At 40.0% G+C, this 17,843-nt stretch overlaps 1 protein-coding gene across 1 annotated transcript in view; it reads right to left on the reverse strand.

Moving 5' to 3' along the window:
- The window catches only part of FANK1 (fibronectin type III and ankyrin repeat domains 1), a 122,349-nt gene that overhangs the window by 82,485 nt on the left and 22,021 nt on the right, over positions 1 to 17,843 (reverse strand).

Consider the following 17,843-nt stretch of genomic DNA (forward strand, 5'->3'; position numbering starts at 1 on the left):
TCTTAATATAAAAATGTTCCTACGCATATACTAACAAGCAAAACTGATGCTCCAGGAATATGTACCATGCTTTTCCTGTAGTTGAAAATCTACCATCAAACATGCTACTACCTACATAATGACGAATTCAGAGAAGGTAAAGAAAGTATGTAAACCTTTCCCTCACTGGTGGCCCTTATTAGCTTAAAAATGTAGTCTTCATATAATATAGCAAGAAATTTATGCAAGTCTAACATTTTTAGACTAATGAAAAAAGTTTAATTACTATATTAATAGAAAGACTAAATTATCTATTCTAGCTACTGAAGTTATTATGACAGAATTGTTATACAAAGGTAATATAATAACATGTAGCCAAAATATATAGGAGAAGATATTATAGAAATATATTGGACAATTAGTTAATAAATGTTATTTTCCAAATGTTATGACATTTGTGACATTGGTCAGCTTTTTATATTTTTAATTATACTTTTTGGCATTCTAAAAGACAGATTTATCATCTTTTTTGTGTTTATAATCAGCATTCTTTTTCTTAAAGACAACTCCCCAAACTGCTTCAGAATCACAAAATCTTGATTTGCCCAATTGAGACTGAAGTTCCCAACAAGACTTTAGTTTCTTATCACATCAAATATATATTAGATCATAACCCTGCTGTCTTATACCACCTGGCAACTAGGAAGTAAGAGACAAAATTAGTTTAAGGAAGTCATTCATGTATTCATTCATCAAGTAAATATGTAAGGCTTCTGGATGCCAAGTGCCATGTAAAGCTATGAGGGTACAACAGTGAGCTCAGACGTGGCCCCTACCTTCAGGAAGTTTATAGTTCCACAGCGCAGAGAGATAACAATCAGATAATCCCCAGTTACAAACTGCTGTCAATGCCACGAAGAAATATTATGAAGATGACCACAAAGTAAAATACAAAAATAGGCTGACTTTCCGTGAAGGAATGAATGGGGGGATGTCCCAAGACAGGGTGTCTCTATCAGAGTAGGAGGAGATGTCTGGAGAAACAAGCAGAGGGATGAAGGCCAGCAGCTCTGCCCACACCCCCAGGCAGAAGAGATTGGGGCACGGACAGCATAGCCTCCACCCTGCTGAACTGCGGCACTGAGCAGACCTGGGGAAGAAACAGTATCATGCTGGGAGCCACAGCTCAGCCAGGCCCATGGCGCCATCCTGCAGGGCAGGCACCAGCTGCACCTGAGCAGCAGCAACTGGCAATTCCAGCAAGACACTGTTGTCACCTGATGATTCAGAGTTGTGAGGACAGCCAGACTGGGACAGAATCCTGGTTCTGCCACATTCCAACTGTCTTTCTCTTCATGATTTGCAGAAAAAAAAAAAAAAAGGGTGGGGTACAGGTGGTGGGAACTGAGTTGCTGCATGCTAGGCTGTTAGGTGCCCTGCACAGAGCTCAGTACACAATGCTCAATAAATGGCAGCAGCTCTCATCATGGACCTCTCCCCCCTCCTCCTCCAGTCTGTTCTGTCTCTTCGACTTGGTTTGAGGACCAGCCTTAATTCATGCAGGACTGGAATTCTGCCCACAGCTCAAGTCCCCATGACTAGCCAGACATCCCAGAGCCTTCATCTGCCTGCCCAACATTGCCACCTACTGCCCAAGGCTGGATTCCCTCGGAGCCACGCTCAGCTCAGCCCTCAGCCAGGACTGTAAGGTAGATGCTACCCCAAAACAGGCAGAATTACAATAATACACGTTTAGGGATGTATTCATGTACAGTAAACTATAAACAAAAGCTAAGTAATAAAATGCAAACTATCTTTCAATTATAAAAACAGTCTTCCTGCTGCATTAGAAGGGTCACTTTAGTAAAGAAATTAACATTTCAACTATGAATCTTTAAATACAGCACAATTTTAATGTTTTTCTTCCACACCACATTATACTGAAATTAGCTATTTAACTGACTGTATGCATTTTAAGAGCAAGACTGTGTTTTATTAAACTTATTTCCAAAACCAAACAAAATATAGACAGATCAACCAATGAAACTTGCAGATGCCAATAAAACGAGCCTCAATAAATTTAAGAAAATTGAAATCATATCAAGCACTCTCTCAGATGACAGTGGAATAAAATTGAAAATCAACTCCAAAACGAACCTTCGAAACAATGCAAATACATGGAAGTTAAGTAACCTGTTCCTGAATGAGCGTTAGGTCAAAAACGAAAACAAGACGGAAATTTGTAAAATTTTTCAAACTGAATGACAATAATAACACAACCTATCAAAACCTCTTGGATACAGCAAAGGTGGTACTAAGAGGAAAGTTCATAGCCCTGAACACCTACATCAAAAAGACTGAAGAAGTGCAAACTGACATTCTAAGGCCACACCTCAAGGAACTAGAGAACCAAGAACAAACCAAACCCAAACCAGCAGAAGAAAGGAAATTATCAAGATCAGAGCAGAACTAAATGAAATTGAAACAAACAAAAAAGACGAAACATAAAATGAAACGAAAAGCTGGTTCTTTGGAAAGATAAATAAAACTGACAGACCATTAGCAAGATTAACCAAGAAAGAAGAGAGAAAATCCAGATAACCTCATTAAGAAATGAAACAGGAGATATTACAACTGACAACCCTGAAATACAAAAGCTCATTCAAGGCTACTGTGAACACCTTTACACACATAAGTAGAAAACCTAGAAACGACAAATAAATTCCTGGAAAAATACAACCCTCCTAGCTTAGATCAGGAAGAATTAGATACCCTGAACAGATCAATAACGAGCAGCAAGATTGAAATGGTAATTTAAAAATTACCAACAAAAAAAAAGTCTAGGACCAGACAGATTCACAGCAGAATTCTACCAGACATTCAAAGAAGAATTGGTACCAACGTCACCCTAATACCAAAACCAGGAAAGGACATAACCGGAAAAGAAAACTACAGACCAATATCCTTGATGAACATAGATGCTAAAATCCTTAACAAAATACTAGCTAACAAAATCCAACAACATATCAAAAAGATATGATCAAGTGGATTTCATACCAGGGATGCAGGGACGGTTTAACATATGCAAGTCAATAAATGTGATACACCACATAAACAAAATTAAAAACAAAAATGACATGATCGCAATAAATGCAGAAAAGGCATTCGACAAAATTCAGCATCACTTTATGATTAAAACTCTCAGCAAAAATGGTACACAACGGACATACCTCATGTAATAAAAGCCATCAATGACAAACCCACAGCCAACATAATACTGAATGGGGAAAAGTTGAAAGCACTCCCTCTGAGAACTGGAACAAGACAAAGATGCTCACTCTCACCACTCCTCAACATAGTACTGGAAGTCCTAGCCAGAGCAATCAGACAAAAGAAAGAAAGGGCATCCAAATCCCTAAAGAGGAAGTCAAACTGTCATTGTTTGCTAACGATATGACTGTTTACCTTGAAAACCCTAAAGGCTCCTCCAGAAAGCTCCTAGAACTGATAAAAGAATTCAGCAAGTTTTTCGGATACAAGATTAATGTACACAAATCAGTAGCTCTTCTATACACCAACAGCAACCAAGGGGAGAATCAAATCAAGAACTCAACCCCTTTTACAATAGCTGCAAAAAAACGAAAATACTTAGGAATATACCTAACCAAGGCGGCAAAATACCTCTATAAGGAAAACTACAAAACACTGCTGAAATAAATCACAGATGACACAAACAAATGGAAACACATCCCATGCTCATGGCTGGGTACAATCAATATTGTGAAAATGATGAACTGCCAAAAGCAATCTACAAATTCAACACAATCCCCATCAAAACACCACCATTATTCTTCACAGAATTAGAAAAAACAAATTCTAAAATTCATATGGAACCAAAAAAGAGCCCAGATAGCCAAAACAAGACTAAGCAAAAAGAACAAATCTGGAGGCATCGCACTACCTGATTTCAAACTATACTATAGGGCCATAGTCACCAAAACAGCATGGTACCGGTATAAAAATAGGTAGAGAGAAACAATGAAACAGAATAGAGAACCCAAAAATAAGCCCGAATACTTATAGCCAACTGATCTTTGACAAACCAAACAAAAACAAAGTGGGGAAAGGACACCCCCTTTTCAACAAATGGTGCTGGGACAATTGGTTATCCACATGTAGGAGTATGAAGCTGGATCCTTATCTCTTACCTTATACAAAAATCAACTCAAGATGGATTAAGGACTTAAACCTAAGATCTGAAACTGTAAAAATTCTGAAGATAACATTGGAAAACCCTTCTAGACATTGGCTTAGCAAGGATTTCATGACCAAGAACCCAAAAGCAAATGCAATAAAAACAAAGATAAATAGTTGGGACTTAATTAAACTAATGAGCTTTTGCATGGCAAAAGGGACAGTCAGCAGAGTAAACAGACAACCCACAGAGTGGGAGAAAATCTTCACAATCTATACATCTGACAAAGGACAAATATCCAGAATCTGCAACAAACTCAAATCAGTAAGAAAAAAACAATCCCATCAAAAAGTGGGCTAAGGACATGAATAGACAATTCTCAAAAGAAGAGATACAAATGGCCAACAAATATATGAAAAAATGCCCAACATCACTAACGATCAGGGAAATGCAGATCAAAACCACAATGTGATACCACCTTACTCCTGCAAGAATGGCCATAATCAAAAAATCAAAAAACAGTAGATGCTGGTGTGAATGCAGTGAACAGGAAACACTTCTACACTGCTGGTGGAAATGTAAACTAGTACATTCACTATGGAAAACAGTGTGGAGATTCCTTAAAGAACTAAAAGTAGAGTGACCATTTGATCCAGCAATTCCACTACTGGGTATGTACCCAGAGGAAAAGAAGTCATTATTCAAAAAAAGATACTTGCACACGCATGTTTATAGTGGCACAATTCACAGTTCCAAAATCGTGGAACCAACCCAAATGCCCATCAATCAACAAGTAGACAAATAAACTGTGGTATATTTATACCATGGAATATTACTTGGTCATAAAAATGGATGAATTAACAGCATTTGCAGTGACCTGGAGATTGGAGACTATTATTCTACGTGAAGTAACTCAGGAATGGAAAACCAAACATTGTATGTTCTCACTGATATGTGGAGCTAAGCTATGAAGACGCAAAGGGATGAGAATGATACAATCGACTTTGGGGACTTGGGGGCAAGGGTGTGGACAGGGCAAGGAATAAAAGACTACAAATAGGGTGCAGGGTATACTGCTCAGGTGATGGGTGCACCAAAATCTCACAAATCACCACTAAAGAACTTACTCATGTAACCAAACACCACCTGTACCCCAATAACTTGTGGAAAAATTTAAAAAAGGAACTTACAGAGGCCAAAAGCATGCCCATGTATATAGTACTTGATTTATAATAAAGGTGACACTGAAGAACAATGAAGATGGGCCAGGCGTGGTGGCTCCTACTTGTAATCCCAGAACTTCTGGAGGTCAAAGCAGGAGGATTGCTTGAGCCCAGTAGATCAAGACCAGCCTGGGAAACACAGCAAGACTTCATGTCTACTAAAAAAAAAAAAAAAAAAAAAAAAAAAAAAAAAAAAAAAAAAAAAAGGTTGAGTGTGGCATGTTGTGCCTGCTGTCCCAGCTGCTCAGGAGGCTGAGGTGGGAGGATCGCTTGAGCCAGGGAGGTTGAGGCTGCAGTGAGCCATGATCATGCCACTGCACTCCAGCTGGGGTGACAGAGCAAGACTCTGCTCAAAAGAAAAGATGGTCATTTTAGGCCAGGCGTGGTGGCTCACACCTGTAATCTCAGCACTGAGAGGCTTAGGCGGGCGGATCGCCTGAGGTCAGGAGTTCAAGGCCAACATGGTAAAACCCCATCTCTACTAAAAATACAAAAATTAGCCGGGCACATGTAATCCCAGCTATTCAGGAGGCTGAGGCAGGAGAATCGCTGAACCCAGGAGACGGAGGTTGCAGTGAGCCAAGATCGTGCCACTGCACTCCAGCCTGGGTGACATGGCAAGACCTCGTCTCAAAAAAAAGAAGAAAAGATGGTCATTTTAATAAACAGTGCCAAAGTCAACTGGACAGCCATGTGAAAAAGTTTCCTACTTGATACTGAGGCAGGAAAATAGGGTCTGGAGGCAGGCAACATCAGGCCAATTCACACTTCAGCTATAACAGGAAATATCCTCTCCATAGGGCGTATGCCGTAAATTGCTTTGTAACTTTACTTCATCTCTTCATTTACCTAGGGTGTACCCCAAGTAGAGGGTAAACTCATAAAAACTCTGTAACAGGAACTTTGAGCCCCTATGCTCAGGGCTGCTCCCACACTGTGGAGTGTAGTTTCATTTTCTATAAATCCCTTCATTCCTTCCTTGCTTTGTGCGTTTTGTCCAACTCTCTGTTCAAGACACCAAGAACCTGCACACCCTCCACTGTTAACAATACCATACATAAAAATCCCTTCCAGATAGATAGGCTACATGTGAAAAGGCTTCTAGTGAAAAGGCTAGTGAAAAGATAACACTCTATAAAAAAGGCTATCTTCTAGTGAAAAGATAACATAGAAGTAAAATTTTTCATAAAGATCATGTTGGGGCTCAAAAAAATACCCCAAAATATGCAGCTGTAGACTTCAGAGCACCTGGGAAGCAGCAAATACAGGAAGTGCTTTCTCCAAACTTTCACTTATTTGATTAAGAGAAGTTGCCCCAGGAGGAATGCTGTTGTCTGTCATAAACCCTGCCCTCCTTCCTGGGATCTGTATTAACCAGACTCCTACGGAAAGAGAGGAAACTAAAAGGTCTCCACACTCAGGATACCACACCAGACCGACTTTTCACCTATTCTGAAGGCTGCTACCTGAGGGACTTTTTTCTGCATAAGAGCCCTCGTTCCCAGTGCAGTTCCTCCCCTCGCCCTCCCACAGCTTGTTGCCACTACCATCCAGGGGGTTTAAGCTCCTGTTTCTTTCTGTAGCTCAAATTGCTAGCTAAGCTTCAACCACCTGGCTCTTCTGTGAGTCTCACATGTCATGGACTCCTGTGTATATGCACATCATCAATCTGTATGCCATTGCTCCTGCTAATCTGGCTACTGTCAAGTTTATTACAGAGACTCAAATTATCGAACCTTCAAGGGAAAGAGAGAAAGTTTAAAACTCCCCTGCAACCAAAAACATTATCCATAAAGGAAAATATTGATAAACTGGACTATAGCAAAATTAATCATTTCTATTCAAATAATCATTCAGAGAATACTGGGTAGAATATGACCAAATAACTTTGATCCAGAATATATTTAAGAATTCCTAGAAATCAGTAATTTTAAAAAAGAAGACAGGTAACCCAATAGAAAGCTAGGCAAGAGACCTGAGCAGGCCCTTTCCCAAAGAGAACAACTAGATGACCAATATTAAAACATGAGAAGATGCCCTTCCCTACTTAGGCATTACGGAAATTCACATTACAAACACCATGAGATACTACTACACATCTATCAGAAAGACTAAAAGTTTTTAAAAGCTGACACGATAGTAAGTACAAGGAAGTGTCAGAAGGGTTTGAAAAAGAGCAACTCCATCTTGAATAGGAGCTGGGGAAAAATAAGGCTGAGACCTACTGGGCTGCATTCCCAGAGAGTTAGGCATTCCCTTAGTTATGGGATGAAATAGGAGGTCAGCACAAGGTACAGGTCATAAAGACCTTGCTGATAAAACAGTCTGCAGCAAGGACGCTGCCTAAAACCTACTAAAACCAAGATGGTGACAAGAGTGACCTCTGGTCGTCCTCCCACTGCTACACTCCCACTAGCGCCACGACAGTTTACAAATGCCATGGCAATGTCAGAAATTTACCCTACATGGTCTTTAAAAAAAAAAAGGGGGGGGGGGGAGGCATGAATAATCCACCCCTTGTTTAGCATATCACCTAGAAATAACCATAAGAATGGGTAACCAGCAGCCCTGGGGCTGCTCTGTCTATAGAGTAGCCATTCTTTCATTCTTCTACTTTCCTAATAAACTTGCTATCACTTCACTCTATGGACTCGCCCTGAATTCTTTCTTGCACCAGATCCAATAACCCTCTCTTGGAGTCTAGATCAGGACCCCTTTCGTGTAACAGAAGGATGGGAAACAACTGGAACATTCATCCACAGCTGGCAGAATGTAAACTGATATAGCCACTGCAAAATTTTTGGCAATATCTCCTAAAACTGTATGTACACTCTACAAAGCACTTGCACTCCCGGATACACATCAAATTAAAGTACACACATGTGCACCAAAAGGTAAGTACAAGAAAGTTTAGGGCCAGGCACAGTGGCTCACGCCTGCAATTCCAGCACCTTGGGAGGCTGAGGCAGGCGGATCACCTGAGGTCAGGAGTTCGAGACCAGCCTGGCCAACATGGCAAAACCCTGTCTCTACTAAAAAAATTAGCCAGGTGTGGTGGTGGGCACCTGTAATCCCAGCTTCTTGGGAGGCCGAGGCAGGGAGAATTGCTTGAACCCAGGAGGTGGAGGTTGCAGTGAGCCGAGACTGCGCCATTGCACTCCAGCCTGGGCGAAAAGAGCGAGACTCCATCTCAAAAAAAAAAAAAGTTTATAATGGCATTACTCATAATGGACCCAAGCTTGGAAGAACCTGAATGTCAGCCACCAGCAGAACAGATAAACATATTGTGCAATATTAGTAAAACTGAATGCACACAACAATAAACAAACCATGGCCATGTGCAACACCATGGATAGAGCTCACAAGTCTAAAGCTGAGAAAAGGAGCCAAAAGAAAAGATCCCATTTATAAAGTGAATAATAGGAAAACTATATCTATAGTGTAAAAAGTCAGAATAGGAGATGCCTTTTGATATCTCAAGTAGGTCAAAGCAGGATTGCTTGAGCCCAGTAGATTGAGCTGGGTGTGGCATGTGTACCTCCTGTCCCAGCTACTCAGGAGGCTGAGGTGGGAGGATCGCTTGAGCCAGGGAGGTTGAGACTGCAGTGAGCCATGATCATGCCACTGCACTCCAGCTGGGGTGACAGAGCAAGACTCTGTCTCAAAAGACAAGATGGTCATTTTAGGCCAGGCATGGTGGCTCATGCCTGTAATCCCAGCACTTTGGGAGGCCGACGCAGGCAGATCACCCTGCCTCAAGAGGAGGTAAGAGCAGCAACTAGAAGGAAACAGAAGAGAGGCTTCTGGGTTGCTGGTCATATCCATTTCTTAAGTGTTAACTATGTGAAAATTCATTGAGTTTTACGTTCATGATCTCCTTACCTGTATGCCTCTTATATCACAATAAAAAAAAAATTTAATTATGAGACTAACATAATAGAGCTTAAAATGTGCAGAAATTGAGGGAGTTCGCCCAAGGAAACCATTACTAAACAGATACCAGAAGATTTCAGGCAGGAAGAAAATGATCCCAAGTGGAAGATCTGGGATACAAGAAGAAATGAAGAGCAGGGAAAAAAGACAGGTGAATATATGGATAAAACTAAACAAATACGAAATGTATAAAACAATAGAAGTAATGTCCCATGAAATATATTTTATCATTTTTCTTTTTTATATCAAAACAACTTTGATGGATCACAAGATAATTATGCTGAATAAAAAAACTCAATCTCAAAATATTAGTGTATGGTTTCATTTATATGTGTTCTTGAAATAAAGTTATAGAGATGAAGAACAGATTAGTGGGCCGGGCATGGTGGCTCACGCCTGTAATCCCAGCACTTTGAGAGGCCGAGGCGGGCGGATCACGAGGTCAGGAGATCGAGACCACCCTGGCTAACATGGTGAAACCCCGTCTCTACTGAAAAATACAAAACATTAGCCAGGCGTGGTGGCGGGTGCCTGTAGTCCCAGCTACTCGGGAGGCTGAGGCAGGAGAATGGCATGAACCCGGGAGGCAGAGCTTGCAGTGAGCTGAGATCGCACCACTGCACTCCAGCCTGGGGCGACAGAGCGAGACTCCGTGTCAAAAAAAAAAAAAAAAAAAAAAAAAGAACAGATTAGTGGTTGCCAGGGGTTAGGGAGCGAGGAACGTGTTTGTGACTATAAAATGGGTGGCACAAGGGATCCATCCTTCTGATGGAACTGTTCTGTATCTTGACTATGGTGATGGTGGTTAGGTATCTAATCTATGTACACGATAAAATTTCATAGAACTAAATACACACAAAAAACTAAAAGTGCACATAAAACTGGTGAAATCTGAACAAGGTAGTTATGCAAGATGTTACCATTGAGAGAAACTGAGTGAAGACTATATGGGATTTCTTTATATTATTTCTTAAAACCGCCTGCGAATCTACAATTATGTCAAAATAAAAAGTTGAAAACATACTGTGGTAGCATAACTCAAGAGGAGTTTAATGCAATGAAAGTATTCTTAAGTTATCCTATCACCCAGGAGGAGGATAAAATTTAGACTTTCATAACTTAAATATGCACATTTAAATTAGCATGACAGTTACTAAAATAATATAAACAAAGACTAACTTAAAATGACTAGAGAAGAAAAAATATCCACCAATTGAAAAGAAGGCAAGAAAGGAAAAAAAGAAACATAAGTAGGATAAATAGAAAGTGACAAAATGACACAAACACATATGCGTGTACATACACCACTCACCATCTATACAGAATCCAAGTATGTCAGAATACAAATACATGCAAATGGACTAAGTAATCCAGTTAAAGATGGATAAATTGTTAAAATCTCATTCCATGCTATTTATAAGTCATATTTAAGAGACGAAGATATAGAATGATTTTAAAAGGTTTTAAAATACGTATCAGAGGAGCCGGGCTTGGCGGCACATGCCTGTAACCTCAGTGACTCAGGAAGCAGAGGTGGGAGGATCACTTGAGACCAAGAGCTCAAGACCAGCCTGGGCAATATAGCCAAACTGTGTATCTCTAAAGAAATAAAAACAATTATTTGGCTGTGGTGGCATATATCACTCTAAAGATTGAGGTAGGAGGATCATTTGAGCCCAGGAGTTCAAGGCAGCAGGGAGCCACAGTCACGCCTGTGAACAGCCCCTGCACTATGGCCCAGGCAGCATAGTAGAAAAAACACACACACACACACACACACACACACGTGAAAGATACACAGTGCAAAGTCTAACCAAAGTTACTAGAGCTGTATCATACATAATGTTGAAAGCATACATAAATGAAGGAAAACATTTCATTTTGATAAAAGTTTAAATTTAAAAAAAAAAAGATGTATATTTTTTTAATCATATGTACCCAAGTACAGCCTCAAAAAGCAAAAGTTGACAGATGAGGAGACAGACAAATGCATGCTTCTAGTGGGATATTTAATATATCTCTCAGTAAATAAACTATAAAAATAATTAGGGAGGATGAAGATTTAAAATTATGAAAAAATAGACTCAGTGCACTTATATAGAACATGAGATTTAACTGCAGAAATAGACTTTCCTTCAAGAAAACGTGGACAAGTTCAAAAATTAACCATATAGTCGAGTGTTAAAACAAGTAACAAATTTCAAAGAAAGTGGAATAATACAGATCACAATTTCTGGTAACAATAATTTTAGAAACTTTCTAAAAGTATACTTTTAAATAGCCCATAGCTCAAAGATAAAATAAGGCAAATTCATGATCAGTTCTACATATTAAAAACTGTAGGATATAGTTAAATCCATTCATAAGGGGAAATTCAGTCTTTTTTTTTTTTTTTTTTTTTGAGATGGGGTCTCACTCTGTCACCCAGGCTGGAGTGCAGTGGCACCATCTTGGCTTACTACCCCTCCACCTCCTGGGCTCAAGTGAGCCTCCCACCTCAGCCTCCCGAGTAGCTGCGACCACAGGCTCGCACCACCACGCCTGGGTAATTTTGTGTGTGTTTGTTTGGTAGAGATAAAGTTTCACCACGTTGTCCAGGCTGGGGAAATTTACAGTCTTAAATGAGAACATTAGAAAAGGAACTTGGAAAAAACATCAACAGACCGGGCACAGTGGCTCACGCCTGTAATCCCAGCACTTTGGGAGGCTGAGGCGGGTGGATCGTGAGGTCAAGAGATCGAGATCATCCTGTCCAACATGGTAAAACCCCATCTCTACTAAAAATACAAAAATTAGCTTGGCATGGTGGCACACACCTGTAGTCCCAGCTACTCGGGAAGCTGAGGCAGGAGAATCGCTTGAACCCGGGAGCTGGAGGTTGTAGTGGGCCAAGATTGTGCCACTGCACTCCAGCCTGGTGAAAGAGCAAGACTACGTCTCAAAAAAAAAAAACAACAACAACAAAAAACCCACTAAGCATCAGTCAATAAATCAAAGAACAAGTTAAATTCAAAGAAAGAAAAAGGAAAAACATAACAGAAACAAATGAAATACAAAAGAAACACACAATAGAATCAGCCAAGCTAAAACTTGGGGGTTTTTTGGTTTTCAGATAGGGTCTCATTCTGTTGCCCAGGCTGGAGTGTAGTGGCTCAATCACAGCTCACTACAGCCTCCGCTTCCAGGCTCAAGCGATCCTCCCCGCCTTCACCTCCCAAAGTGCTGGGATTACAGGTATGAGCCACCATGCCCTGCTAAAACCTGGTTCTTTAAAAATACATTATAAAATTCACAGACCTTTAGCAAGATTTGTCAAGAAAAAGCAGTCAAAAAACAATCTTGCACAGGAGGACCGTACTACAGATACAAAGACTTTGAAAGGAAGCCATAACTTGCAGGCCAAGAACGATGGCTCGCACCTGTAATCCCAGCACCTTGGGAGACCGAAGTGGGAGGAATGCTCAAGTTCAGGAGTTTGAGACCAGCCTGGGCAACATGGCAAGCCCCGTCTCTACGAAAAATACAAAAATTAGCTGGGCATGGTGGCACGTGCCTGTGGTCCCAGCTACTTGGGAGGCTGAAGCAAGAGGGTGGCTTGAGCCTGGAAGGCAGAGGCTGCAGTGAGCCATGATTGCCCCACTGCACTCCAGCCTGGGCAACAGAGTGAGACCCTGTCTCAAATAAACAAATTCATAATGTAAACTTATGAATACCTTTATGCCAACAGACTTTAAAGCATAGATGAAAAATCTTTTTTTGAGACAAGGTCTCATTCTGTCACCCAGGCTAGAGTGCAGTGGCACAATCACAGCTCACTGCAGTCTCGACCTTCCAGGCTCAAATGATCCTCCCACCTGAGCCTCCCAAGTAGCTCACACTACAGGCACCCACCACCACACCAAGCTAATTTTTATTTGTTTTGTAGAGAGGGAGTCTCACTATATTGCCCAGGCTGGTCTTGAACTACTGTAGTCAAGTGGTCCTCCCACCTGAGCCTCCCAAAGTGCTGGGATTACAGGCATAAGCCACCATACCTGGTGAGATATGAATTTCTAGGGGAAAAAAAATCAAAATTGACTCAAAAAGTAGAAAAAAATCTTACATAGTTTAAATATATTGAATCAGTAATGAAAAAACTTCCCATAAAGAAATTTCCAGGCCCAAGTGCCTTCACCAAAAAGTTCCATGAAACATACAAGAAAAAGAGAAACAAATCAACCAACCAAACAAAAAAACTCTGTCACTAACACAAACTGAGAGAATAAAAAAAGAAGTCTCCCCAGTTCATTTTAAAAGGTTAAAATAAAAACAACCTTGATATCAAAACCCAACAAGGCAAGTGCAAGAAAAAATATTTACAGGCCATCATTATTCAACGTGGATCAGAAATTATTAAGATGTACTGGCCAGGTGTGGTGGTCATGCCTATAATCTCAGTACTTTGGGAGGCCCGAGTGAGAGGATGGCCTGACCTCAGGAGTTTGAGACCAGCCTGGGCAATAAGGCAAAACCCCGTCTTTATAAAAAAATACAAAAATTAGCTGGGCATGGCAGCACACCTATAGACCCAGCTATTCAGGAGGCTGAGGTGGGAGGATCACTTGAGCCTAGCAGGTTGAGACTGCAGTGATCCCTGATCATGCCACTGTGCTCCAGCCTGGGCAACAGAGTGAGACCCTGTCTCAAAACAACAGAAAGATGTATTGACCACCTGTGATGCTGGCCAGGATGGCATATGCATGCTATGGCCTGTCATTTCCACTGATCACAATTTGAAACTCTGGACAAAATATAAATAACAGTGCAGGAAATCAACATGGCACATGTATACATATGTAACAAACCTGCACATTGTGCACATGTACCCTAAAACCTAAAGTATAATAATAATAATAATAAAAATATATATATATATATAAATAGCAATGACCCAAGTACTCTGAAAAGTAACCAGCAGACAGGTTGGGAAACTTCAGAATCTGAAGAATTATTGGGATGGCGGTGGTGAGAGATCATATTCTGGGTCATAAAACAAACCCTAAATTTAAACAATTAAAATTCAGTGAATTATTTTCTCTGATAACAGAATTAAACTAGGAATCTAGAACATTTCTAGAACATCCCCAAATATAAGAAGTTAAATGGCGTACTTCTAAATGGCCCATAGGTCAAAGAGAATATCTTAAAAATTGGAAAACAGTTTGAACTTAATAAATATGACATCTTATCAAAATATGTGCTTAGAGGGAAATTTATAGCACTAAATTATGAGAAAGGAAGCATCAAATCAATAATGTAAGCATTTAAGTAAAAAAAGAACCAAATAAACTCAAATCAGGCATAAGAAAAACAGACTAAATCAGTAATATTTAAACAAAAACAGTAAAGGAAAAAAATTCAATGAAATCCAAAGTTGGTTCTATGCAGGGGTGGTGGGAGGTGGAAATCAATCAAATGAGGAAGCCTCTAGCAGACTGACAAAGGAAGAGAAAACACAAATTACCAGTACCAGAAATGAAAGGAATATTATTACAAATCCTGTAGACACTTGAAGGCTATAATGGATACTACAAAAACAAAACATAAACACATCTATATGCTTCTAAATTCTACAAATTAGGTGAAATAGATCGATTCCTTGAAAGACAAACTACCAAAACTCAAGAAGAAACAGACAGCTTGACGACCCCTGTATTTATTAAAGAAACAGAAGTGGCACAGCACTTTGGAAGACAATTTGGCAGGTTCTGATGAAGTCAAATGTACACGGACCATGTGACTCGGCAATCCTACCCTTAGGCATTTGCACAAGCGAAATGAAAACCTATGCTCAGACAAAAAACACTTTGTGAATTCCAACCCACTTATAATTTACTAAAAAGTGAAAATAGTCCATGTTCCCCTCAATGACAAACCAATAAGCAAACCATGTAGTATTTCTACAATGGATTACTATTTGGCAATAAAAAGGAATAACTGCTGATACAGTACACAAAAGTAGCCAGACTCAAAAGGCTACATCCTGAACGATTCCATTTGTATAAAATTCTGAAAAAAAAGCAATGCTAGAGGAACACAGATCAGTGATTGCCAGAAGTTTACACTGGAAGGTTTTACTATAAAGGGCAAGGTAATTTTTGGAGTGATCATATAATTTTGTAATCTACCAAAAACAAACATAATAAATGGGCAGATAAGTAAAGTTCACGGATTGGAAAGTTCAATATTGTAAAGGTCTCCCAAAAATGACCTATCAATTTAATCCCAGTGGAAATTCCAACCAGTTTTGTGAAGGCTGCTAAGTCAACTCTAAAATGGCCAAGAATAGACAAGATCACGGCAGAGGAAGCAGGGAGGTGGACACAAATATTTTCTGATTGATGAGTGAAATCATTAGAACGCCAGCAAAAATACAAGTGAGCCAGAATTTCTAAAGCACCACAAAAGAACACTAGTTGGTAGTGCATATAAGTATCTCCCGAATTTGTTGTAAACATAGGCCTTTAAAAAAAATTAGAAACTGATATTTAAAGAGATATAAACTCATATTAAACCTTTTAAAAAACAAATTCTAATCAAGGGCCTCACCTAATTTCATAAAAGATTGTGTAGAACCAACCATTGCTGCAAACAATGTGCTGCCCTGAGATGTGAGGATTCCAGTGGTCCCTCTGGGTCAACAGCAGCTACAGCAGCTGAGCCCAAACTCTGATACATTATCTATCTATGATCATTGTTTTTAACAATTTATATCAATGCTACCCATAAGTCACAGAGAAGCAGAAATGTTTATGTGGCCTCCTGCCAAAAACAATCAGTTGCACTTATTTCCAGGACTACTCCAGAAGACAGTATTAGAAGTTATTCAATTTAGGAAAACATTTACAGCAAAGAAAAAAATCTCTGTAAATTTCCTGCTTAACCCATCTAGTGAATTGTGATAAGCCATATAAATTCATTTAGCCACCTTAGGAAAGACTTATTCCAAAGTCACTTCTAACTTCTAGAAGAGCTAATGTATTATAATCACAGTTGTGAAAGACTCAAAGGCCAGAAATGTCAAAGTTTGGTCTATATCCTAAGTCCAGAAAAAAAAACAAAAAGCAACATGTACAGGCCAAATGATTGCCAATTTCTTCTGCCTAGATCATCTTTCTTCACTATAGCCTGAAATTACATTTCATGTTTGACAATTCTCAGCAAGGAGACAAAACAAGCTTATGAGTAAAATAATAGAAAGCAGAGCCACAGAGAGTACGAGAGGCAGGAGTCACCTCCCAAGTCCAAGTTGAACCTCTGTATTACTAGACAGGGCCTCAGTGTCTTTGAACTGCAAGGAATTAATATTGATTGTAGCATTAGTAAAACCTGTCTTCTACTCATCATGAAAAGTCACAGTCATTTTGTTAAAAGACTTCGGAATTATTGTAGGCAGAAACAAGAAGGTTACACACCCACTGTTTGGTGAAACGAGGAATCAGGAATGAGCATTCCCAAGAGAAGACAATTACAAAAGTAGAATCACCTGGAGTTTTTGGGCTGCTTAAAAAGCCCAGAAGGAAGTGCCAAATGAGAAAATAATCAAACTCAGTGGAAAAACTCACTTGAAGGTATCACGGTCAGCTGGGTTTCCACCCCTTTGTTGCACTTCAAATCCTGTGTATCCCACAAAGACTTGCTCCTTTCTGAAGGCTATGGTTCACGTTCAACAGAATAGCAGCAACCACCATAAGCCTGAGGGCTGGCTAGTCTTTAGTATTCTGCCCTATTCAAAGAAATGATCCTTTCCCTCGTTCCTAAAGATCTCCCAGATCCATTACAAAAAAAAGGAGCAGCAGCTAGGCGCAGTGGCTCACGCCTGTAATCCCAGTTCTTTGAGAGGCCAAGGGGGGAGGATCACCTGAGGTTGAGAGTTCAAGACGAGCCTGGCCAACATGGTGAAACCCCCGACTCTACTAAAAATACAAAAATCAGCCGGGTGTGGTGGTGTGTGCCTGTAATCCCAGCTACTAGGGAGGCTGAGGCAGGAGAACTGCTTGAACCCGGGAAGTGGAGGTTGCAGTGAGCCAAGGTCATGCCACTGCACTCCAGCCTGTGGGACAGAACAAGACCCTGACTCAAAAAAAAAAAAATTCTTACCTCCTGGAAGTTATTTTACTAGTGTTGGTTTCTATTTGACATTAAACACTTCCCCAGGCCAATGCATTAGCAGTTAGCGCTCCTTGCTGAGTATTATCTGTAGCAAACAGTAGCTGACTCCTAGCTCTCTTCAGTGAACTTGAATTTAAATTTATAGAATTCTCATGACTTCTATTTCATCTTGAAACCCAGAGACTCCTTCCCTTTCCTAGTGATTTACCTTTCAATTATATGTAGACTGAACCAGTCCCAGCCATCTTTAGCTGGTCTCTATTCAAACGTTGTACTTTTGTTTCTTGATTACATCTTCAATTATTTTAGTTATTTCTGAGATTCTCCCCTGCAATTTCTCCAACTATCTAGGGCATTAAGAG

The sequence above is a fragment of the Symphalangus syndactylus genome, chromosome 2, assembly GCF_028878055.3.
Source record: "Symphalangus syndactylus isolate Jambi chromosome 2, NHGRI_mSymSyn1-v2.1_pri, whole genome shotgun sequence".
Lineage (NCBI taxonomy): Eukaryota > Metazoa > Chordata > Mammalia > Primates > Hylobatidae > Symphalangus > Symphalangus syndactylus.